Raw genomic sequence first — 25,309 nt, forward strand, 5'->3', positions numbered from 1 at the left:
TGGGGCACCATTAATTACTGTTTCGTATGATTAAGAGAACTTTTTGGAAGAATAATTTGGCAGTACATTTATATAATTTCATTGTAAACCAGAACAGAGATATTATTGAATGTCTGACAGTCTTAAATTCAGTTTTTTAGCCCTCAAAATTACATTATTACCTGGTATTATAAAAATTACCTGACACTCCTCTCTACTGTTGGCTGTTTTCTTCTCTATATGTTTTTCCCTTCACCACCATTCGTTGTAATATATGAGGGATTAGTATGTATTGCCTTTTATGAAAATTCTTGGGACTATTAAGATGGCACACAATACTGATAATACCATGGCTATTGTTTTATGATATTCTTTGGTCAGAGTAGTAAACTGCACAGTTTATTTTAAAGTAGCTGTGTGTTAGAACAAATAAAGGGGAGAAGAACAGGATGAAGTTGGAGATTCCTTCTCTCATTCCAGACAATTGCTGGCAGAAACTTAATGAATTCTGTAGGATTAGAAGCGCTTGTACCTCCCAACTGCATGTGAGCATTAAGAGTAAGGAGATTCCCCACAACACTGATAAGCTTTTCTAGCTGTGTGAAGGAGAGAATGAACATATATCTTCTCCACTACCCAACCAAATAAACACTTTTCACACCAAAGCTTCAAGAAAAAAATTTTGGTCATAAGAGGGGTTTGTTCAGCAGTGTATTGTGGTAGAAAGAGCATAGCAGGAAATCTTATTTTCCATCATTCATAACTCCTTTCTTAAAAATTGTTTCTCTGGGCATGTGTGTTCTTCTTAAGTTGGTATACTTGCTCTTCAGAAGTTGGAATAAGGAACATACCTATGCCTTTGAGGAAGTATCCTCAAATCTTGGTAATTATTCTGTTGGTTGAATGCTAGTCCTGGAGACATGTTTCTGTAGTCCAGCATATAACAACCCTGGCCTGTGCTGTTTCTTGTAGCTTATGTTGCAGAGTTCAGGTATCTGCCAGGGGACTCTGAATGACTAACAATGAAAAAAGAAATCATCAGGTTACATCATGGTACAGATTAAATTCCATTATGAAGAGCTCAGGACATGAAGATGCTTTTGTTATTCTGAAATTACTCTAAAAGTTATGCTATTGCTAGACATCAGATTTGGAAAGGTCCTTAGAGAGTGTGAGTCTCTTTCATTTTTACAGTTGAGAAAACATAAGGCCCCCCAAAAAAGAAGTAACCTGTCTAACTACAAAAGTAAAACTTAAATTACCTGCTAGCCAGTTGAGTATTTTTCTGTACTATATTACCTCTAGCAAGAGCACAGTTGCCTCTAGGTTCTGGCATCAAAAATGACATCATGATCATCCCGCCTTACTCAAGGAACTTGAAAGGAACAAAGGCTAGGTGATTATATTTTAACATTCTTCTCAAGTAATATATACATACTTTTAAAAGAAAGTCAAATGGTAATACATAGACTCAAAGTGAAATAAATATTTAATCCTTGAAACTGGGTTGCTAAAAAGAGAAAGGAATATAAAGAAATTAGACATAATGCCTAAAATTTAAAAGTCAAGAAATAGTGTAAGCTTATTATTAAGAATTATAGAGGAAATCCATCTTTAGTTTTGTCATGTGAAAAGCAGGGCTAGTAATAGTACCTAAATAAAGGACTGTCATAGTAGTTAAATGAAGTAATCCATGTAAAGTGCTTAGAATAGTATTTGATTCTGAAGAAATATTCAATAAATGTTACCTATTATTGTTACTACATTAACATTTCTTCAACAAGTAAGGTAAGTACATGTTCTAAGTGCTCTGAAGGAAATATACAAAGGTTAAGAGGGTGACAACTTAGGGCAGGGAGAAGACCCCTTTGGTTGGGATGATTAGCTAAGGCCTCTCTGAAAAAGTGAGGTAAGAACAAGGAGCTAGCTGTGTAACCAGTGAGGAGAAGAACATTGCAGGCCAAGGGAGTAGTATGTGCAAAGGTCCTGAATTTAGAAAGAGCCTGGCATGTTTTAGGAAATGAAAGAAGACTAGGACACATACCACAATTTGGGCTTCCTTCACTAGAGTATTTGTTCTCCAAGGGCAGCACAGCATCTGACTTCTTCCCTCACACCTGTTACGGTGCTTGGCTCAGAGCTGGCATTTATTAGATGTTTGAGAAAACATTTAAGTGCCTATTGTGTGCTTAATCACTGTCAGTGCTTTGTGGGTGAAGACTTGATCTTTCTTTCCCTTCCCTTCAGACAAGAAAGCTAGGACGTAGTGAGTTGCATATGGTAACTTTTTTTTTTAAAGGACATTTGAAAAACCTGATGCACAGTTGTAAAGTATTTCAGATATCATAAAATATCATAAATTTTATATTTTGACTCAGATCAGTGAGTTTCATGGAATAAAAAATTTACATTAAAAAATTAAGTTAACCATTTTATATATCTTTTTTTTTTAACCATTTTATATATCTATTTTAACCATGAAATTCACATTTTCTTGGGGGATGGGATGGATTAAATGCTACCTGGGATGGTCCTGGTTTTATGCCTGTTGCGCTTGTGTTCAATCCTATTTCACAGTTGTCTCCTTTCACTATAAATGTGTCATTGTTTTGGACAAAGAATTTTATGTTCACCCTAGTTATTAGCCATTCTGTTGTCCTGCTAGTGCACTCAAATCTTGTCTTCCATTAACTTGTATTTTATTCTGTATTTAGCTAGCTTAAATATAACTCAAGGGAGACAATTTGCCCCAGCTGTGTTCTGTAGGCTATTGCATCTAATATTTTATAATTTATGTGGACTCTTGTACTAAATCAAGGTATTGACAACACGGAATGTTTGCTTTGATTTGGTACAAAACACCTGGACTTTGTTTCAGAAATTCTTGATTTCTGAAATGTTTCTACCAAAATGCACATATTTTAGCAAAAAAAATTTTTATTCAAAGTCATCTGAATTCTTATGAACAGTGCCTTCTATAATAAACTTTAAATTAGTGATTACATAGTATAGGGATAAAATGACTTATCATTTTTAGAATTTACTGTTAAATATGATAAAACTTTGGACAGTTAGATTCCTTTCCCTCTCTTCTCCTGAAACAAATATTCATTGAGCACCTGCTATGTGCCTGGCACATATGTGGTGGAAATACAATCATGAGCAAGAACTAACGTGATCTTTGCCCTATGGAACCTGTAGTCAAATGTAGTCTTTCCTGACTTTTTTTCCCTGAGTCAACAGACAAATCAGGACTGGAGGTTACCCTGTGCTGTTTTGGAAGAGGCACAGGTGGGGAGTAGGGGAACTGGCCCAGAGGAAGAGAGTATCAGATGGCCTGCACAGACTTGTAGAACTTTGACGTTCCACTACCCTTTTCTATTTGTGGTTGTCTCAAATATTTTTGGTTTGAATATAGGGTATGTATGTATGTGTTGGTTGTTCTGTTTTATTTCGTTTTTGAGAATAAGGAATGGAAATTTATTCTCAGTAAGTGCAGGTTTCAATTGAGGTGCTTAGTTCATGAGGCCTTGTTGATTTTCCCCTCTAGGCGATGCAACTAAAACCTTCCTGGTCTAAAAGGTTAGAAACTATTAAGGTATGCAAAGTATAAGTACTTTGCACTGGCTTGCTGGGTAAAATAATTGTGTAAACTGAAATTGTATTGAAAATGGAAAGCTTTGACAGGTTGACTGTAGCATTTGTGTGAAGAAAAAGAAAACTCTCCCTCTACACAAAAAAGTGTATTTAGTAGTTACAGAATTCATGCATTCTGGTGGTAAATCTCTAGCAACTACTTCTTTCTCAAACTAGGTAAAAATATCAGCCTTTAATATAGGCTTCCAAAGTCCATGTTGGTTGAATGTGATATGGTAGAACCAAACACCTATTTGGGAAAATTAAGGGGGTGGTGGTAACTGAGAGGCAGTATCAAACGAAGCAGTAGGTTAAACATTTTTTTGACTGCCCACAAAGACAGCTGAAGTTGCTGCCCTATAACAACATTCCCTCCTCCTAAGCAAAACTCATTACTCAATCTTGCTCATGCAATGGTGGCTCATCTTTTCTTTTTCCTGTTTCATTTAAAAAGAAAATGATAGTCCCAGCCCCTTAAAGTGATTTCACATTTAATCCTGCAGATTGTTTTAGCATTTAGAAGAACTAGAAAGACCTGGGTTAAAATTCTGGTTTTGTCACCTGCTCTATGTAAATTTGATCAAATTACCTAACTTCTCTGAGCTTCAGTTTCCTCACTGGTTAAAATTGAGATAATAATAGTATTCACTTTATAGGTTTGTTGTAATGACATAACCTGAGTAAAGTGGTTGTATCAGGCACTTAATAAACACATAATCAATGGCTATTTTTATTCTCTCCAAAGTTTGTTAGCTTAGGAAATTGGGAGTGATAATGATAGTGAATCCTAATCAGAGGAAAATTAATTCAGTTTTAGATACATTAGAGTTTGCAGTGATACAGGTAGCCAGAAGAGTTCAGTTATATCATTTGGAAACAAGACTATATGAAATAGTCTGAAATTAGCAAAATTTTTTAAAATGCAAGTAAATTATTAAAACTTTGAGGGTTTAGCAATTGAGTCTTAAAGCTACATGAGGTTGTCTTAATTCCACATAACTAATTTACTTTACTAGATTTTTGTTAACATTCTCCAAAATTTAAAATGCAGAATCTGTCATTTGTATGACTATTGGCATAATTAGTAGAGGTAATGACGTTACCAGTGATGGCTAGTTGTGGGGAAAAACAAAAAAACAAAAAAAACCCAGGACTTGGAATTAAACCTGGGTTAGGTGATTCTGTTTCTTCTGTCTTATTTCACAAAGTTGTGATCATCTAAGGGACAAGTAAATGTAAGATACATTATCTCCATGGAAATACTTTTACTAAAATATCATTTTATCAGAATAAAAAATCCTTGATTGGTTCTAGATTTTTAAGACTGAATCAAACATACCATTCTTTATAATAGCAGAAGATTAACAACATCCCAGATCATATCTTTAAAGAAATATGGGTATAGGTAAAGGGGAACCCATGTGCATCCTGGCACATATTTTACTTAATAATGATGACAGGGGACTTCCCTGGTGGCGCAGTGGTTAAGAATCTGCCTGCCAATGCAGGGGACACAGGTTCGAGCCCTGGCCCGGGAAGATCCCACATGCTGTGGAGCAATGAAGCCCGTGCGCCACAACTACTGAGCCTGCGCTCTAGAGCCCAAGCAAGAGCCACAACTACTGAACCCGTGTGCCACAACTACTGAAGCCCACACACCTAGAGCCCGTGCTCCGCAACAGGAGAGAAGCCACTGCAATGAGAAGCCTGCATACTGCAACGAAGAGTAGCCCCTGCTCGCCACAACTAGAGAAAGCCCGCGTGCAGCAATGAAGACCCAATGCAACCAAAAATTAATTAATTAATTAATTTTTTAAAAAAGAAAATAATGATATTTTTATTAAGACCAAGTACTATAGGATATTAAAAATGGATTCTTATACCTGATCTTGATACTTATTAAATCTGACTAGTGTGTGGATAAGATATTATTAGAGTGTTTGTCCAGTAGCTTAGATTATAAATAATCCCTGTTCTAGCTCATTTTAAACAATGTAGTATGAGTGATACCAAAAAGCAGGCTAGAACATTTTCTTCTCTCCAAGATCTTAGATTTTGTAAACAAGGCTCCGCTCCTGGAACTAATGTAGGTCATCATAACCCCAAATCTTTTGAAAGATGAGAATCCCAATTACGTCTCTTAGGTACATTTTAATATTTTAAATTTAAGAAGTGTTTTAGCTCTTAAAAACACAGTATGTTTGGATTGTTGTTTGGCCACTTGGCTTATTGGTACCATGTCATAATAAATACACATCACTGGATAATCATTTCAGCAATAATGATCACTAGAAATCTCCATGTGAGTGGAAATTAATATAGCTTTTTATGGCTTAATTTATCCCAGTAGTGACCTGACAGCATAATTTTTGAATAAAAACTCTGATTTAATTAGAAAAACCATAAATTTCACTAATTCTCAAAACTGTAAAATTTAGTTTTGTTTAGTCTTTCTTGCAAATAAGTTAGTGAGCTGTGAAACGTGTTGTCAAAGTGACATCATTTAACAAACTGAAAAAATATCAGTGTCATAAAAATCTTTCTTTGGTAGTCAAGATTTAAATTTTATCCCCACTGTTATTAATATGGGATACTACTGATGTATTGCCCTTTATTTGTTGGTATGTTTACATGTGTATGCATGTACATTTGCTCTTTAGTAACATATTATAGAGCTGATGTTTTCAAAAGCAAAGAGGAAACTTAAATTGCTTGAGAGCAAGTATTGGACTAGATGGATCATAACTCTTAGAGAAATTATTACTCCCACTTTACAGATGAAGAAACAGACTGAGGGAGGTTAAATAATTTTGATAGCACAGCTTGTTAAGTGGAAAGAACTTGAACCCTAGACTGGCTGGCTCTTCTCCATTATGTCTTGCTGCTTTAAGGGATCTTTTCAGTAATTACACTGGATTTTGTGCAAACATGTTTACTGTGCCGACCCCTAGAAGACTGACCACCAGGGATGACAATATCCTATTTGTGTAGCATTTTGCTGTTTTCAAAATAATTGTTTCTTGTCCTATTTGATCCTGACAACATACCAATATTGCAGGCAGAAAAAAAAGAAAAGAAAAGGAAAAAAAAGATTCCTGACTTAGACGTGAGCAATTTCAGAGAAGTGCTTAAGATCACAAAGCTCATTAGTGGTAGAGTTTAGACTAGAACCCAGATCTGTGGTTCCTGGTTCAATGTTCATTTCTATAATACTCCCTTTATACTTTCTCTGAATCAGGTATGTGTTCTGTGATCATGAAGTAGTGAAGTTTTACAGATTGAATCTTTTATTGTGCCTTCACTATAGCTACAGCCTGGCTCCCTGTTTAGCAGTCAAATCCTGTTTTTCTGTTTTATAAGTAGTGTATCAATGACAGTTCTGAGGTGTAATGGGGCTGTAGTGGTGGTTATTGAATGAGTAATAAGTGGAAAACGTTAACTTGAGATTTCTGTATTTAAACTTTATTCTTATGTGATGCCATATTTATCTTATAGAAATGTAATTATGAAAGGAATTGTTAGGAGCACACATATTAGATTTAGGAAGACCTACTTCCTGGCTTTGCCCACTTAGTTCTGCTTACTTGGGCAGGTTACAAGCCGGTTTCCTCATCTGTGAGGATACTTAACTACCACAGAGTCAGAGGAGATGAGCATGTAAAGAAATTAGCACCATGCCTGGCCCATGGGCCTACATATATAGCAGCTATGTAATCATTACCTTTGAAGGGTTCTTTTTTTCTTCTAGCACTATATCTTTTTGTTTAAAAACTGTCCAAGCTAGCATGGTTATCTCTAAGGTATCTTAAAAGTAGATAGTTCCCAATTATTTCTGCTAACAGAGGACACAAATGATCTGAAACAGTTGATAATTCAAATTTTTCCATTTTATATTTGGAATATGTACCTTAAAAAACTCTTATGGAAGATCTGCTTTCCTATTTATTTCCTTACATTAGTATAATATAAATAATTTATATTTCTTGAGCTGGTCTATGGAGAGTACAATTATGACCACGCTGGGCAAAAAGGGAGTTTTTCATGGTTGAGTGTTGAGAATTGAGAACCTGAGACTAGCACTTAGTATAGCATTTTATATTATTCAGATTCTTTTTTTTTTTTTGGCTGTGCTGGGTCTTTGTTGCTGCGTGCAGGCTTTCTCTAGTTGTGGCAAGCGGGGGCTACTCTTCATCGCGGTGGCTTCTCTTGTTGTGGAGCACAGGATCTAGGCGTGCAGGCCTCAGCAGTTGTGCAACGTGGGCTCAGCAGTTGTGGCTCGCAGGCTCTAGAGCGCAGGCTCCGTAGTTGTGGCACACAGGCTTCGTTGCTCCGCAGCATGTGGGATCCTCCCGGACCAGGGCTCGAACCCCTGTCCCCTGCCTTGGCAGGCAGATTCTTAACCACTGCGCCTCCAGGGAAGTCCTATTCAGATTCCTAACTTGTAGACTGTTGAGATTATTTATAGTTTTGTGTACCAAGATGAACCAGGAAAAAAAGCAAGCATTCTTCAGAGTTACATAAAGTGCCATTTTGAAATTTATTTGCCATTTAGAAAACTGGTAGCAGAGGAAGCATTTCACTAAATAAATCTCTTGGTTGGATTTTACTTTTTAAGGTGGCATATCTCTTGGAGTTCATTTTATTCACTTATAATTACATATTTCTGATTAAAGTTAATATTTTTTCAATAAGTTCTCTTTGTATATGTTAATCAGTAGTTTTAGATTATAGAAACAGGCTAACATTAGCCTTTAATTAAAAAGTTTAAGAATTCTAACTGAAAGGAAGTATTCTAAAACAGTTTAGAGATTATATATTCTTTTTTTCAAAGATATAGGAAGAAGTTAATTTTGAATTATAAAGTTATTCATCCAAAAATTTTAAAAAATTTCCTTTGACTTCTAGTTGTATGACTTGAGTAAATAAACATTTAGAGCTGATTTTCTTATTTGAACAATGCAGATAATGATACTTGTATTTACCTCCCAAGGTTATGAAATCAAATAAAAGAGTATGTGGAATATAAATCAGGCATGGTGTTAGGTAAGCAATAATGTAGACAGATGTAGTACCTCCCTTTAAAGCACTTACAATGTCGTGGAGGAGAATGTCCAACCAGTCTTTTTGCAAATAATTATTTAACATTCTGTGAGCTAAGTACTAAGAAAAAAGTACAGGGAGCCTGAGACTAGTCTTGGCTCACAGAAAGCTGCCCCAGGAAAGAGAAATTTAATGGAGATTTATCAATGGAAGGGGTTGTGGGAGACCAGTCCTAGCAAAAGAAGAATAGTATTTGCAAAGACCCTAAGTTTTGAAGAAACTTAGTAAACAAAAAAGCAGTCTGGCTGGCCAAGAGCACCTTTTAGCCTTCACAATCGTCCTGTGAGTTAACTCCATTTTATAGATAAAAAAACTGAAGCTCAGAGTAGTTTAGTAATTTGTATAGTGTCTTACTGTTTGTAAATGGCAGATTCATATTTTGAGCCCAGGTTGGTCAGCCTGACTCCAGCGTCCTTGTTCTCTCTACTATGCCATTCTTTCTCCGAGTCACTTAGCTCCGAGGTTATTGTGCTCCTAAACACATGTTCTCTCTTGTTATTTCTCAGAGGGCTTAGCAGCTCTCCCTCTGGCTAATTGTGGAGCCAAGGATCAGGTTCTTTCCTTACACTAAGGTAATAATAAGATTTAACTCTTACGGGTTATATCTCTTGTTTGTATACTGTAGAGCTCCAGAGATCCTAAAAGCTTTTTCAAGGGTAGGAATTCTGTAGATTCTGGGACTGATATGAAACTGCAGTGTTGTTTGTAGCCTCTCATTTAAAAATAGCCTCATGGTGCTCATGGGGTGCTTTAATAGTGCCAACATTTCCATCAGCCTCTCTGCCCTACCCCCAAGACACTCCACATAAACAAAGATCTGAGTAATAAACAGTATGCTTCTGCTGTTGCCTCTGCCTACTCCCACAAACCCCTCCTGTATAGAAATCCTAATGCCACCACTAATAATGCATTTTATTAGAAGAATACAAATTAAAAGGGTTCCATTGCTTTAAAAGTTTGAAAAACACTCTCCTAGCTTGTGTAAAGTTCAAGGGAAATATTTCCTAAATGAGGAATTTTTCTGATTCTTCATATCTGTTTATCTCCTACTACACTTGCATTGACTCCCCCAAACATCTTCTTAAATTGGGGATGGATTTTTGTTTTTGTTCTTAAAGCTTGTAGAGATAGTGTAGATTGGTACATTGAAGCCCAGTACTTGAAACCTAGGGGTAAAAAAAATTCCTATGCCTTCCTGTCTCCAGATACTTTTATGATAGAGAAAATAAATTAATCCAGGCTCAGTGTCATTGTTTTATATTTTATGTCATTGTCGTTTATGTAAGAAGAGATATTATTAATGCAGATACCTAGTTAAATCTTTTCTTGTTGTCAAGAGTTTACTAAGCAATTATTTTTTCCTTTTAAAATCTTTTTCTAAGCAATCTGTTAACCTCAATTTTTCATGCCCTCTTAAAAGGCACTGCATAAATTTGAGGGAGTACTATTTTTAGGCCCTGTCTCATTTTAACTATCTAACTGGTCCTGCGTGCTTTTCTTGGAATTTGTGAACTTTGTTGTAAAGTAATTCATAGTTCTAGGTAGATGGAGGTTGATGCTTTATCCTAATTGTCGAAAATTTTTGTATTCTTTGTTTTCAGAGGGTTTCACTTGGTAGAGCCTGATTTACTTGAAATGCGCAGTAATAAATTGATTCCCTCCACCACCCCTCTTTGTCCTCAGTTTTATGTGAAACACTGACTGAAGTAAATGTTTGCCCTATGAATTTCTCTCCTTTTAAAAGCACCCAGAGACGCACATTTTAGGGGCTCATGCTAGAATACTTTGTCATTATCGTTCTACTGATCTTTCCTTTCACGTTGCCTAAACACGGCTGAGTTGGTAAGAGGAGCAAAGACAACAAGATAGCGCTGCCAAGCAGACAGGAAGCTGTAGTGGACTTAGCGAGCAGGGGCGGCAGAGCATATCCTCCATCCAATCAGCTGTGAGTGCTGTTGCTATGTGAGCTCTTACTCTGCTGCCTTTGTGAAAAACCTTACACAGAGGGAAGCGGAATCAGCACCCACTGCTGAACATTTGTTTTAACCACTGCAGACATCTGGATCCCTCAGTTACTGACTGTATAGCTATTGACAGCCAGAAGGCAACTTATTTTATACAAGGATTCCAGTATGGTTTTCAGTGGAAACAAAGGGCTTCACAGAGAAGGTGTGTAATGAAGTGTTTTCAACGGCTTTATTTTTAAGCTTCCAATTTTCTGTAGCTGTTTACAGTTGTAGTGTTTGCTTTGCGTGGATTTTTAATAAATAGGTCTAGGAAAATGATCTCAGGTTGAAAAACATTGAACTTAGGGAATTTTCTTTAGCTTCATATATAGCCTGTTTTCTTTGAACAGCATTGCTTAAAAGATTACTGAAATGCTGGTCTGAACAATGAGTAGGGAGAAAAGAAACCAAAATACAATATGCTTACTTTAATGGGGAAAAAATATGATAAAAATGAGAAAACTGGGAAGAGAATGAGGTTTAGACAGAAGTATTAATTGTACTTGGGGGCAGGAGGTGTTTTTAAAATAAAAGCTTTAAGGAGAATGTATTTAATATAAGTTATGTATTTTTAACTGAAATTCATTGTTCCTGAATTTGACAGAGATTGTCAGAATTTAGCTTAGTGAGAATTTTGACATACTTTTGACATGGTGTCTTTCTATAAAGGATTTGTGAAGATGCTACCTCAAATTGTATAACCTCTTAATTATTTGATCTGTTGACTAGTACTTCTCAGTTCAGATAAAGGATAGTAGTAAAATCCAACTGCAAAGGTAGTGGCATGTTCTATTAAATGTCCATATAGAAAACTGAAAAAATAAAGGATTTTGAAGACAAACCAGAAATGTTTAAGATAATATTTTAAAATTAAAGTAAACCTTAATTAAATATAATAATTCCATATCTGACTTAGTTAATACTGCAAATATAGTACAGTCTTATTAAATTGAACCTAATTCAATATTTGTAATAATTGAACAGAATATGGGTTACAGTTTATGAGATCTGGAAAAGCCAGTTTATCCAACTAATTATAGGCAAGTTTTAAAATATCTTAGATATAAAGAAAAGTTTTACATAATTTCAAATACTGTGAAATTATATTTTACATAGTTGATTTAATGATTCTTTTAAATTAATTAAAGCAGAACAGAATACTAATTAGTATATTGCCCATTTATGAACAATTTTCTTTTGCTTATCCAGTTTCACCGGTTGTGTAAGTGGCTCCTTTTTAATTCACTAGGTAATTTATGTCTGAATAAAATTAATATAATATAAATTCCAAGTTAATATTCAAGCTTTATTTTTTATCTCTACAAATGATATATTTTGGAATAGGATTGGTTTTGATATTGTTGTTCTCTTCAAGAAGTGCTTGTCATTAAGAAAGGGTAGCATTATTTGATAAGAGAGGAGAGATATATCTTTTCTTGAAAAGAACTCAAAATACATTTCATGCTTTTGCACCCATTACTGATCATTTTTAAAGATACATATATATTTATAGTAAGTTAAGGATTTCAAATAGTAGATGAAAATTTACAAAATAAATTGGCCTTAAACGTTAAAAAAGTGTTTTATGTGAACCTACATGTTGCTAAACTTTAAAAGACTGGCATTTCTTAGTTTTTTCAGTTCGTTACGTGTACCCCCAAACTTGAACTTGATAGGAGTTATAAAAATTATGGCAAAATAAGGAAAGCTATTATATTTTTTGGACTTGGTGGCCTTCGCAATATAAAGTACTCATTTGCAGAAGAGGAGCTATGAGAAGAGCAGGGATGGGAGGCAGAGGTATGCTGAGTTAGACCCAAGTTCATCAAATGTAGCTCTAACCACATGGAAGTCAATCTAGTTATTTCCATTTTTTTTTAGCTATCACTCTCATCAATTACTATTTTATTTTTTAATTATACAACCACAGAAACCAAAATGTTGCTTGAATAGGTTTACTACTCCCTTCCCCTTGGTTTATTTCTTAAGAATTAACAGACTTTCCAAGAGCAGGATGATTTCATTCATATGCTGCAAAAATAAAGGTACATGATATTGGCAAGAAATTTGGATCTACTGTTGTGTCACATAAAAGCTTTGCCTTGTGTTGCAGGAGGAATAGTCTTGGCAGAATCCCAGATTTTATTCCTGGGCTCAGCACCTAAAGATGGTTCTTACATGTCTTACACATCTGAAAGTTCCTCTGGTCAAGGCTAGTGACATTGCTAACATATTTCAACTCTTTGAATTTATCTATTATTTGACAATAGAATTTTAATTGTCTTATTCTGTGTCAAATCTTTAAATTAACTATACTTCTTTGTACTTGAAAATAGAAAAATACTTCAGTTCTCGAAAATAGTGATTACTTTTTTCTCTTAGCCACTTGATACAATAGCAAATAGAAGTTCTTATATTTATCAGATGCAGTGTGATTGCTGTAACAGATTTTATTTTAAATAAAATAATTTTTTTTGTTTATTCTTAAATCACCAGGCAATAATATGAAAATAGTATTTCATTATAGTTCTTCAAAAAAAAGTTCCGTAATTTAAAATTTCAGTCTGGGAAGGGGTAACAATCTGAGTATTTCTTTTTCTTTTGGTCTTTTGTGAAAAATCATTCCTACAGCAAGTATTATCCCAAACGTTTGATTCCTACATGTATGCTCTAAGTGCTCTATCATACAATGTTTCTTTGACTCCTTCTTACAGAAATTCCATCACTTGTTCATGTTCTGAATCCAAAAAAGATTTGATTATTATAGTCAGCTAGGCAGGGAAGTTTTGTCTTAACAACACTTTCTTTTTTAATGATTTATTGTTGTTGTTGTTACAAAAGTTTATTCTTAAATGTACAATAGGTTCCAAGACAACACTTCATTCTAGCTATAGGTGGCAACAGATGTTATGGCAGGGAATCCAGATGTTTAAACAGGAATGGAATTAAGGATCATCATTGCCTCAGGCACAAGGAACAGCTTACTTTTTTTTTTTTTTTTGATAAGTAGACATTTGATAATATCTGGTAGCAAATCTGGATTCTCATTTTTTACCCCTGCCCCCCACCCCTCCCCCGACCCCATAGATTGTTGTTGCTGCTGCTGTGTGCACATGTGTATGTGTGTGTGTTGTTCATTAACTTGCCTGGACACAATACGTGGAGTCTAGAAACAGCTTACTTTTTACCAGATTTCTTAATTCCACCTGTGGCCAGGGGGCCTTTCCCCGCGGCCTTTGTTTCTTAGCTCCTCGAGTTTCTTTGGCTCCTTCTTCTGTTTCTGCTTGAATGCCTTATCTTCCTCATCCATCTCCTTGGCTTGCATCTTGGGCTGCTTCAGGGGCTTCTTCTTGCCACTTTCATGGCCCGACATGGCGCCTGCCGCCCCTTCCCCAGACCCTGCCACCAGATGCCTCTTAACAACATTTTATCAAGCATTTTCATGTAGCAACAGTGCTGTTGCATAAACTATATTGCTTTTGCAAGAGCATAGTAAATCTTTTTTTTTTTAAATCTTCAGATGCCGTTGTATCTAAAATCAAAGATCCAAGTTTTAAAAACATAGTTGTTTACCGTATTGCTTGAATCTGATTATATAATCCTTTGTGATGAGGCTGAGTTATAAGTGGTAGTATGATGACTGTTACTTGAGAAACTGGAAATGTTGCCTTGTTCTTCACTGGTCTCAATTTTACTCATTTAAAGACTTCTGAACATCAAAGGATTTGAATTATAAGGTTTATGATAAGCACAGGGACATTAAAATTATAAATTACAGGAAGTAGTCAAGATAGGGTAGAAAAAATAGCCCGGCCCTAAGAGTCATACATAGATGGGCCTCAGATTTTGCTGTAGGCTTCTTGTCATCCAGAGTATGAAAGGGGAACTCCGCCAGTTATTTACAATCCCTGTTATTTACGTAATATTTTTTGCTAAATATTAACCATTCTCTTTTCTTTAAAATTATTCTACATTTTTAAATTCTGAGAATTTTAAATATAGTTTTTTATATTTTTCCTCTAAATTTCACATATGCAGATATACTTTTATGCAGATGTCTCAATTTACTTTATGACCCAGAAAGTCGTGGAAGTTTGGGGATTTGGGCAGAAGAAAGGGCAAGGCTGATAGGGAAGTATGTGACTAAACCTCTGAAGAAAGATAATAGTCAATAATGGCAAGGAAATAATGAGTAAATGGGAAGATAAATGAAGAAGAGAAGGCAGAAAAAAATTTGTTTGATGTAGTGTTATTTTTGGTGTGCGTGTGTGTGTGTGTGTGTGCACACCTGTGTGTGCATACAAGTGCCCACAAGTGCTGGGCTGACTGACTAGAGTTGGTAAATCCACCGGGGATTTGTTTACTGGGAAGTAGCTCATTTCTGACTTTTCTTTTGAATTCCTCAACTAGGATTGGGCTAAGGGTGACCTTGTATTTACCACTCATTAATGACAAGGGACAAGCCAGCTGTCTGGAAGCCAGAAATTAAATATTGTCACATACATGATGAATGTAACTGTTTTGAAATATAAGAATTTACAGAATAAAAATATGGTGGTGTAGGGCTAAAATTTTAAAACTCAAACTTATTAGCCAAAATGTTCAGAAAATGCTCTTTTGTCATTTTAATAAGTACACAAAATTTCAGGTTCTTTTCAACTGAGCACAGTATTTTCATTGCTTTGGGTGGTGATAATTTTAAGTTATTTTGGGAGAGAGGGTTAATCTGGGTTCCCATCCTGGTTTTCATATTTTCATCAAGTGCTAAGATTTTGTGATTCTTACATAAACTTTTTTTTTTTTATAAATTTATTTATTTTTGGCTCTGTTGGGTCTTCGTTGCTGTGCGCGGGCTTTCTCTAGTTGCAGTGAGCGGGGGCTACTCTTTGTTGCGGTGCGCGAGCTTCTCATTGCGGTGGCTTCTCTTGTTGCGGAGCACCGGCTCTAGGTGCGCAACACAGGCTCTTAGTTGCTCCGCGGCATGTGGGATCTTCCCGGACCAGGGCTTGAACCCGTGTCCTCTGCATTAGCAGGCGGATTCTTAACCACTGCGCCACCAGGGAAGCCCACATAAACATATTTAGTCTTCCAATTTGCTGAAGATAAAGTTTAGCCTACTGAGGATTAGAGAACAAGCAAATGTAAAGAAAAGACAGTCTCTTGCAAGTGTACTCCATTTTTTCACTGTCAATGCATTCAGTGGTACTGCCCAAGTGGCTTCTGCATTGGGTCCAGAGACTATTTCACATCTAACAAAAAGGGTAGGAGAACCTTTTTAGAAATAAGTATCCTGATTTTACCTGATTGCATTGCATTGGTGTATTTGTTTACCTTAAATCATTTTTTTCTGAAAAATATCCACACAGAAATAGAAAAAAAAGATTGCTCTATGTCATTGTTTCTCATTTAGGGTACTAACCCTTTTGAGAATCTGCTGAAAAATATCAACCCTCTTGCTAGGAAAAAAATGCATCTGTGTATACATGCATAATTTTGTGGAAAATATCCAGAGGTTCATAAATTCTCTTAAATTAAGAAATCTTGTTAAACATAATTTGCCTTTAGTCAGAGAATAAAAGCATTAAGTTTAGAGAACTGAGGTTTAAAACAAACTGGATAAGAACTTCACGATATGTATACAAGCAAAGTGTTAAGTGGTGAACATGGGATGCTGTTTTGTAACTTCTGAGGAGAGGGAAAATGTTCTAACATGTACTCCGTACATTAATACTCTTGCAAATGGATTTGTCCTAGGGAGTACCCCATATTCCTGCGCTGACTCCTATATTCTGGATGGGCTTCTGATAAAGAACCTAGTACAAAAGGACCAGGCCTGGAATGTAATATCTAGGTCCCCAGCACCTACATATCATCTCTGAGTTGTAGACTGAGATAAGAGGAGACCTAGAAGACACCTCCTATGGCCTTAGGTTTTCACCTAGATGCTCTTCCAGAAATTGCTCTGCACTAGAGATGATAGGTCCACTGCAACGGATGTTACCTAATTCCATCTTTGTTCAAGAGAACTGAGCAGAACTGATCTTAGTGTGTATGCGCAAGTTTTCAACTCTTAATTAAAAACAACTCTCTATCCACTTTTTATTTCTGCTGGAGTTTTAGGGTTCACACATACCAGCACACAGTCAGTGGAAAATATGAATGTTAAGAGTACTTAGAAGTAGGAGTCATGCATGTGGTAGAGGGAAGGAGGTTGAAAGGACAGAATGTATTTTTGGGGACCAGCCTATGTTGTAACCATATTCCCACGAGATAAAAATGTAAGAAAGACTAAATTAGGTTAAGCTTGAGAGTAATTTTGGAAAGTTATGTGCCAGTTATCTGGGATTAGTAAAGCTGGAACAAAACAAAACAGAACTAGAATAGTGGATTGTTGCTTTTTTAGCACAGGGTCATCTTTTGAGTGTATAGCTAAATCTAGAACTTGTGGTTTTGAGAGACAGGACTTTGTTTCCTTTTTTTTTTCTAAATAAATTTATTTTATTTTTGGCTGCGTTGGGTCTTCGTTGCTGCATGTGGGCTTTTCTCTGGTTGCAGCGAGCAGGGGCTACTCTTCGTTGCAGTGTGCAGGCTTCTCATTGCGGTGGCTTCTGTGGTTGTGCAGCACGGGCTCTAAGCACATGGGCTTCATAGTTGTGGCACACAGGCTCAGTAGTTGTGGCACATGGGTTTAGTTGCTCCGTGGCAATGTGGGGTCTTCCCGGACCAGGGCTCGAACCCATGACCCCCTGCATTGGCAGGCAGATTCCTAACCACTGCACCACCAGGGAAGCCCAGGACTTTGTTTCCTTTTGTGGCAGCATTTTCTCAGCTTTTTGTCCCGTGGTTCTTTCTGCATGTGGTGTGGAGTGATAACACCCATATAATCAGGAATATTCCTACAAAAGTGGAAAGGACAGTATTTTCTACTTGAGGATTTTCAGGCCCTGAAACAGTGGTGAATTAGGGTTAATGGTTTACACAGAGCACAGAGAAATTAAAAAGTAGGGTCAGTGCAAGTAAAAAGGAAATGAATAAAATCTGTGTAGCTCTAAGTTTGTGCCCGTGCATCTATGATACGTGGCTAAAAGCACAGTTCTGGCAACCTGAACTTAAGGAGGCAAAACAAAAGAACACCTCAGTAACACTGACTAGGTCTAATTCTTTCTTTCTTTTTCTTTTTTTTTTGGCCATGCCACACAGCATGGGGGATCTTAGTTCTCCCACCAGGGATCGAACCCGTGCCCCCTGCAATAGAAGCACCGAGCCCTAACCACTGGAACACCAAGGAATTCCCTAATTCTTTCATTTTAAATATCAAGTCTTCTGGGAGCTTTTTCTGATATCTAAGACTGAGTTCCCACCTAAGCATTCTAGTAACACCTTTATTATCTATCAGGCATCACCCCGAATTAGACTTATCTGAATGTGCTCCATAAGACTGTCCTCTACTTGAAGGCATTCTCCCATTGCCTTCTGGAGAAGAGCTGGATTTCACTTGAATTTTTTGACATGTAGATACTTCTTTTTTCCACTCTTACCTTGTAGCCAGTCTTTAAATTACTTAAAATACAGTTTTCTTTCTAGAGCTTAAGTTGCCCCCAACTCATCACATGAGCAATCAATAGGTTGGTATGATGAATTCTCTGTTACCCCTTAAAAGACTGTTGAGATCTAGAAATTCCAATAACCAATATGGAAATTAGAATTCAGAAAGTACGCTCTCTTTTTTATTTTTTAAAATGTAAATGTTTTTGCCCGGGGCTAGAGATGTGGTGATTACCTAATGCAATTTCTTTATTTTAAAAACAAATATTTCTTTGTCCCGTTTAAGAAAATTATATAATAAGGGCATTAAAAAAAAACTCACAAAAACTATTTCAGTGCAAAATGTCAAATCCAAGAGAAGAATAAAATGATAATTATCTGGAAAGGGTAACAGCAAGCCTTTATCACTTTAACCAGAAATAAGCTGAAATAGGCAGAAAACAAAATATGATGGAACATTAACCATTCAGTATTTCAACAAGTGTTTGAGAGCTTCTTCATGCTAAGTGCTGTGCTGGGTAACTGTAAGAGAGTTGGTCCTTGTTCTCATGGAGCTTAGTGGGTTAGAGAAAAGAGGCAAATAGTGATTTATTTTTATCTGTGCTAAGTTTTAGGAAAGAAAAGCATAAGGTACAATGAGCTCTTCTCCTAAAAACAATAAAACATCATGGGAGGGTATAATAGGACCAGATGAGCTGGGATAAGACCTAGTGAAGAATTGTGTGTTTAAGCTGAACTAGAGCTCATTGCATTATTTCATACCCTGTTCTTTTTTTTTTTTAACATCTTTATTGGAGTGTAATTGCTTTACAGTAGTGTGTTAGTTTCTGCTTTATAACAAAGTGAATCAGCCATACATATACATATATCCCCATATCTCCTCCCTCTTGCATCTCCCTCCCACCCTTCCTATCCCACCCCTCTAGGTGGTCAAAAAGCACTAAGCTGATCTCCCTGTGCTATGCGGCTGCTTCCCACTAGCTATCTATTTTACATTTGGTAGTATTTATAAGTCCATGCCACTCTCTCACTTCATCCCAGCTTACCCTTCCCCCTCCCCATGTCCTCAGGTCCATTCTCTACGTCTGCATCTTTATTCCTGTCCTGCCCCTAGCTTCTTCAGAACCATTTTTTGTTTTTTTTTTAGATTCCATCTGTATGAGTTAGCATACGGTATTTGTTTTCCTCTTTCTGACTTACTTCACTCTGTATGACAGACTCTAGGTCCATTCACCTCACTACAAATAACTCAATTTCGTTTCTTTTTATGGCTGAGTAATATTCCATTGTATATATGTGCCACATCTTCTTTATCCATTCATCTGTCGATGGACACTTAGGTTGCTTCCATGTCCTGGCTATTGTAAATAGAGCTGCAATGAACATTGTGGTACATGACTCTTTTTGAATTATGGTTTTCTCAGGGTATATGCCCAGTAGTGGGATTGCCGGGTCATATCATACCCTGTTCTTTTAATCTGTAGAACTTTGATCAAGTGGTAAAGTTAAATTTTTAACTTCATAAGAGTAGAGATTGTTAGAAAATGTAATTTTAAAAACCCATGCACAAGTGTAACAAACAAATCTAATTTTGAATGAACTTAATAGCAAATTCTTTATGAAGAAAATTTTAAAACTGTTCCAAAGAATATTTTAGAAGGCTTGTATAAATGGTGAGATTTGAACCTTTAAAATGCAGTTTTTAAAAAGTTAGTTGAAGTGATTTTTGAGTCACTAGCTATAATTTTTGGGACTTATTGGTAAATTAGTGGGCTATCAAGAATGGAAAAGCAGTAAGAGTATTAGGAGAGTTGGAGCACAAAGGATGAATCACCTCCTTACCACAAAGTTTTTCCATGGTGTGGCTTTAAGAATACTGGAATAGTTGGAGAGAAGGATTAAAACAACTGAGGTGGGGCTATGAGGCTTGCCAGGAGGGGAGTGCTGGAAACAAGAAATTATAGTGATTCAGTGGAATACGGAGGGGTGGGATATCTTGATGTGGCTCTGGGAGAGAATAAGATCAGGTGAGCCAGACCATTGGATGCATAAAAGGCAGTAATGACAGAAGAGGTTTAAAAAAGTTATATAGCGTCCTTTTTTACCTCATCTCTCATTGCTTCTCTTTATGAAACCAATGCTCTGGCCAAACTGGGAATGGTGAGGGATCAGATATGGGAGATTGTTAATAGAAGCAGTCAGACTTTACTTATTGGAGACGGGAGAAAGGGAGGAGGCATAGAAAATTCTAAGATTTTGAGTCACAGAAAGCAAAAACAGCTGTAGTTGGGACAAGTTTTGTACTCTGACCAGCACCCCCATGATTATTTTTAGTTTGTGGTAGGCTAGATGTACCAGGATCAGTCTGTGCTTGTGGACAAAGTGGTACCGACAGCAAATGGGATGATAGTATTTTATAACTCCAAAAATTGGCACATGTAGAATCAGATATTATTTAAATTGGAAGGGGCCATCTAGTTTCACATTCCTTCATTTTACAAGTGAGTTTGCATTTAATTGACCTTTCCCAAAGTCTTGGAACCAGTTCATGACAAAGCTGAAATTAGAATCCAGATCTTCTGGCTTCTAGTATAGCATTTTTATACTTTTTGCAAGTTACTATAAAATTTTTTTCATTTGTTTTCTGTTTTATTGAGAGATCTGTCAATTTTAAGATCTGTTACAAGTATAAATGTTGGTGTTAAGATTTATTTAGCTATCAAAATTTAGGTAAAAGATGTAAGTTAAATATGGAATTAAAGCATATTGGCAAGTTTATCTTCTAAACAGATGATTGTGGAATAATATAACAATAAATAATTGCTTGATGATAATAGCTATGCTCGACTGACGATAGTTCTAATTGTGTGTATACTGGCTGAACTAAAACCAGTTTAATCTGGTTCTAGGAAATATCCTGTACTTGGCTGATTGAAGTTGACAATAATGACCACAGAGTTATCCAATAAAACGTTAATTAAAAGCATTACATTAGCATTAAATCCCCCTGCTTGATCATTATCTTTATCAAAGGATACTGTCTTTGGCAGAGTTACCCATTTTAAAGGGGAAATAGAACAATATGAAAACTGCCTTTGAGGAAGAAAAAATTAGAGAGAAAAAAGTATTGTTTCTTTTCTTACCAACCTTATATAGCAAGGTGATATCTTTACAATAGCCATTTACAACTAAACTGCAACCTCCATTCAAAATAATTGATCTCCCCACATTTGCACAGAGGTTAATGAATGAATCCACTTGAACAAACAAATGGTTAAAAGGGTGGCATTGTCTCCCTGCTTCAACTGGTTGGATCACTGTAGGAACCAGTGGGTATTCTTTCTTGGTGCTATTACATCATCTCATTTTCTTTTTGGCAAGCTATCTTTCTCATTGACTTCTGGTCCATTGCCCCCTTTTTTTAAGAATTGGCAGTTTTCCACTTTTGTGGAACATGGTCTCTACCCTCCCTATCATTGCTCCTTCAAATGATAGATAAGTTTCTCAGGCTGATTGAAGTGGGAGCAGTGGAGAGAGAAAGAGGAAGAACCCCCAGAGAACTGTAGTTGGGCTCTTGGTTACTATTCATACAGGGCCTGAAGTCAAGTAGTTTTCAGGGTAGTAGTAGTGGTTCCCAAAGATTGGTCCTCAGACCTGTGCTAGTCTAACGTAAGCTTTTCATTTGTCCATGGAAAAGATGGCAGCCTTTCTCAAGAGAGACCCCTTTGTCTGGATCATGACTGTTAAATTTTTGTTATTTCTTTTATGAAATGATGGTGAAAGTAAAAAGATAGATAGATAGTACTTTTTTTCTTTCTAATTTTGTTTTTAAGAAGTAAAGTATTTAAAAATCTTCAGAAGCTTTAGAGAGCTTATTTTAGCAAACTTTAGCAAACTTATTTTAGTTTTTTATATTGTCATTGTTTCAGATCATCTTTATATCAGTTTATACATTATTGAAAAAAGTCTTAAATATAAAATTGTATGTATTGCTGTTTAACTTAATGGATTTTGAGTGCATTTTTCTAAATAATATAATTATTTTAATGGCTGTTGGATATTCCATCATGTTGACATAACATCACTCAAACCATTTTTCACAGATAATTAAAAAAATTTTTTTAACTTTACTATTATAGTAGATAAAACATGGATTTTCAATATGGTTTTAATTGGTATTTCTTTGATTAAACATCCTCTCTAGAGAGAGTAAACATTCCTCTCTATGTGTTTACTCTTTTTATTTCACCTTATGCGAATTCTTTCTCTTTTCAACTTTTGAAATAGTAAGTTTAATTAAAATAGCATATAGAATAATGTAATATAAATAGGAACACTTTGTCAACCATATAGTATAGAAATATTTTCCATTCTTTTTTTAAATAAATTTATTATTAAGTTTTGGCTGCATTGGGTCTTTGTTGCTGTGCACGGGCTTTCTCTGGTTGCGGCGAGTGGGGGCTACTCTTCGTTGCGGTGCGCGGGCTTCTTGTTGCAGAGCACGGGCTCTAGGCGCACGGGCTTCAGTAGTTGTGGCATGCAGGCTCAGTAGTTGTGACTCGCGGGCTTAGTTGCTCCGTGGCATGTGGGATCTTCCCAGACCCGGGCTTGAACCCGTGTCCCTTGCGTTGGCAGGTGGATTCTTAACCACTGCACCACCAGGGAAGTCCCCTTCTACTTTTTACCTTTAAGAAATAGAAAAAGAAATATATAAAATTTAGATTTAAAACATTTTAATCTGCCAATATTTTCCTTTGTGTGTATTTTTCTCTTTTCAAGCTGAGAACGGTCTCGTTATTCCACAGGTCAAATAAATACATATTGAATATTCTGCTAGTTTTCCCCGTTAAAATTTAGATATGATTCTTTTTACCTGTGAGGTATTTATTTTGATGTATGATCTAAAGTGCTATTTCTCAAAGTATGATTCAGAGATCACCTGCATCAGAGGCATAGAGCTTTCTTATTAAACATGCAGACCTCCTGAGTCAGAATCTCTGGGAGTAGGACCTGGGAATATACATTTTCTGCAAGCTCCTAAGATGATACTTGTATTAGGATCCTATTTCTGCTGTAAGAAATTGCCACAACTTTATGACTTAAAACAACATACATTTATGGTCTCAGAGTTCTGGGGTCAGAAGTTTACAGTGGGTCCAGAGGGCTGTGTTCTCCTTCTGGAGGCTTTAGGGGAAAGTCTGTCTCTTTGACTTTTATAGCTTTCTAGAGGCCTCCTATTTTCCTTGGCTCATGGCCCCTTCACCAGTCCTCAGAGGTAGCAATGTAGCATCATCTTTCACCTCTACCTCCTGCCTCTTTTTCATAAGGATTTGTGATTATGTTGGGCGTACCAGGATAATCCAGGGACCTCTCCTCCACCATCTCAAGATTAACGTAATCACATCCTCAAAGTTCCTTTTCAATGTAAAGTTACATATACACAGGTTCCAGAGATTGGGACATGGACATTTTTTGGGGGGTCATTACTCTGTCTACCATAATACTTAGAAAAATTAAAATTTGAGAAACACTGGTGTATGGTAGATACTCAATATTTTTCCCTTAATCACTGTATATATATTTGAACTGTTGTTAAATAATATTGTTCTGTCTTGGAAAGTTTATATAAGATAGAGGTCTTAAAGTTTTATATATAATTAGTCATTTTAGGAGTTCTCTATTTCAGTAGTCTTTTAAAAAATATCTAGCAAAGTAAAAAGTTGGTAATCCTCTAGTTTTTATGGTAGGTATTTCTTATCTGTGATTTTTAAAAGCCTTTAAAGGCATGTATCTTTATTTGATTCTCACTGCCCCCTCCCCCAGTTTTGAAAAATTTGATTAAAAAATTACAGTAATAGTACATGGTGTTTGAAACAAAATTCAGACAAACAAAAAGTGTATAAACAAATAGGGAAAACTCCTTACCTCTTCCTATGCCTACTTTCCCAGGGGTAAACAGTATCTATAGTTCTGTGCATGTATCTTTACTCTTTCCCCTGTCCTCATGTAAGTATATATAATATTAGATGTCTTAAAACTCTTTTTAAACAAAAATAGGATCATACTCTCTCTATATAATTGACACACAGCACTGTATAAGTTTAAGGTGTACAGCATAATAATTTGACTTACCTGCATCATGAAATGATTATCACAATAAGTTTAGTGAACATCCATCATGTCAAAATTAAAGAACAGAGAAAAAAACCTTTTTTTGTGTGATGAGAACTCTTAGGATTTACTGCCTTAACAACTTTCATATGTAACATACAGCAGTGTTCATTATATTTATCATATTGTACATTACATCCCTAGTACTTATTTATCTTATAACTGGAAGTTTGTACCTTTTGAACACCTTCTTCCAATTCCCCCTTCACCCACCCCTTGCCTCTGGTAACCACAATGATCTCTTTTTCTATGAGTGCGTTAGTTTTTTTGTTTTTGAAGTACAGTTGACATCCAACACTATATTAGTTCCTGTTGCACCAACATACTGATTTGGTATTTATACATTTCAAAATAATCACCATGATAAGTCTAGTTACGATATGTCACCATACCAAAGATATTACATAGTTACTGGCTATATTCCCCACACTGTACATTTCATACCCATGACCTATTTCTTTTCTCCCCCCACCACCTTCCACTCTGGCAACCAACCCCCTTCCACTCTGGCAATTTGTTCTCTATATCTATAACTTTGTTTTGTTATGTTCGCTCATTTGTTTTGTTTTTTTAGATTCCATATATAACTGAAATCATACAGTATTTGTCTTTCTCTGTCTGATTTATTTCATTTAGCATGATACCCTCTAGGTCCATCCATGTTGTTGCAATGGCAAAATTTCATTCTTTTTTATGGGTAGTATTGCATTGTATATATAAACCATATCTTCTTTATCCATTCATCTTTTGCTGGGTGCTTGGGTTGCTTCCATATCTTGTCTATTGTAAATAATGCTGCAGTGAACATAGGAGTGCATATATCTTTTCCAATTAGTGTTTTTGTTTTCTTTGGATAAATACCCAGGAGTGGA

The 25,309-nt window shown here is 36.0% G+C and overlaps 1 protein-coding gene and 1 pseudogene across 4 annotated transcripts in view; one reads left to right on the forward strand and one right to left on the reverse strand.

Annotated features, from left to right (window-relative positions):
• The window catches only part of ATOSA (atos homolog A), an 85,983-nt gene that overhangs the window by 13,928 nt on the left and 46,746 nt on the right, over positions 1–25,309 (forward strand). The gene's annotated exons all lie outside the window — the stretch shown is intronic.
• Positions 13,899–14,108, reverse strand: LOC133085178 (translation machinery-associated protein 7-like; annotated as a pseudogene).

The sequence above is a fragment of the Eubalaena glacialis genome, chromosome 2, assembly GCF_028564815.1.
Source record: "Eubalaena glacialis isolate mEubGla1 chromosome 2, mEubGla1.1.hap2.+ XY, whole genome shotgun sequence".
Lineage (NCBI taxonomy): Eukaryota > Metazoa > Chordata > Mammalia > Artiodactyla > Balaenidae > Eubalaena > Eubalaena glacialis.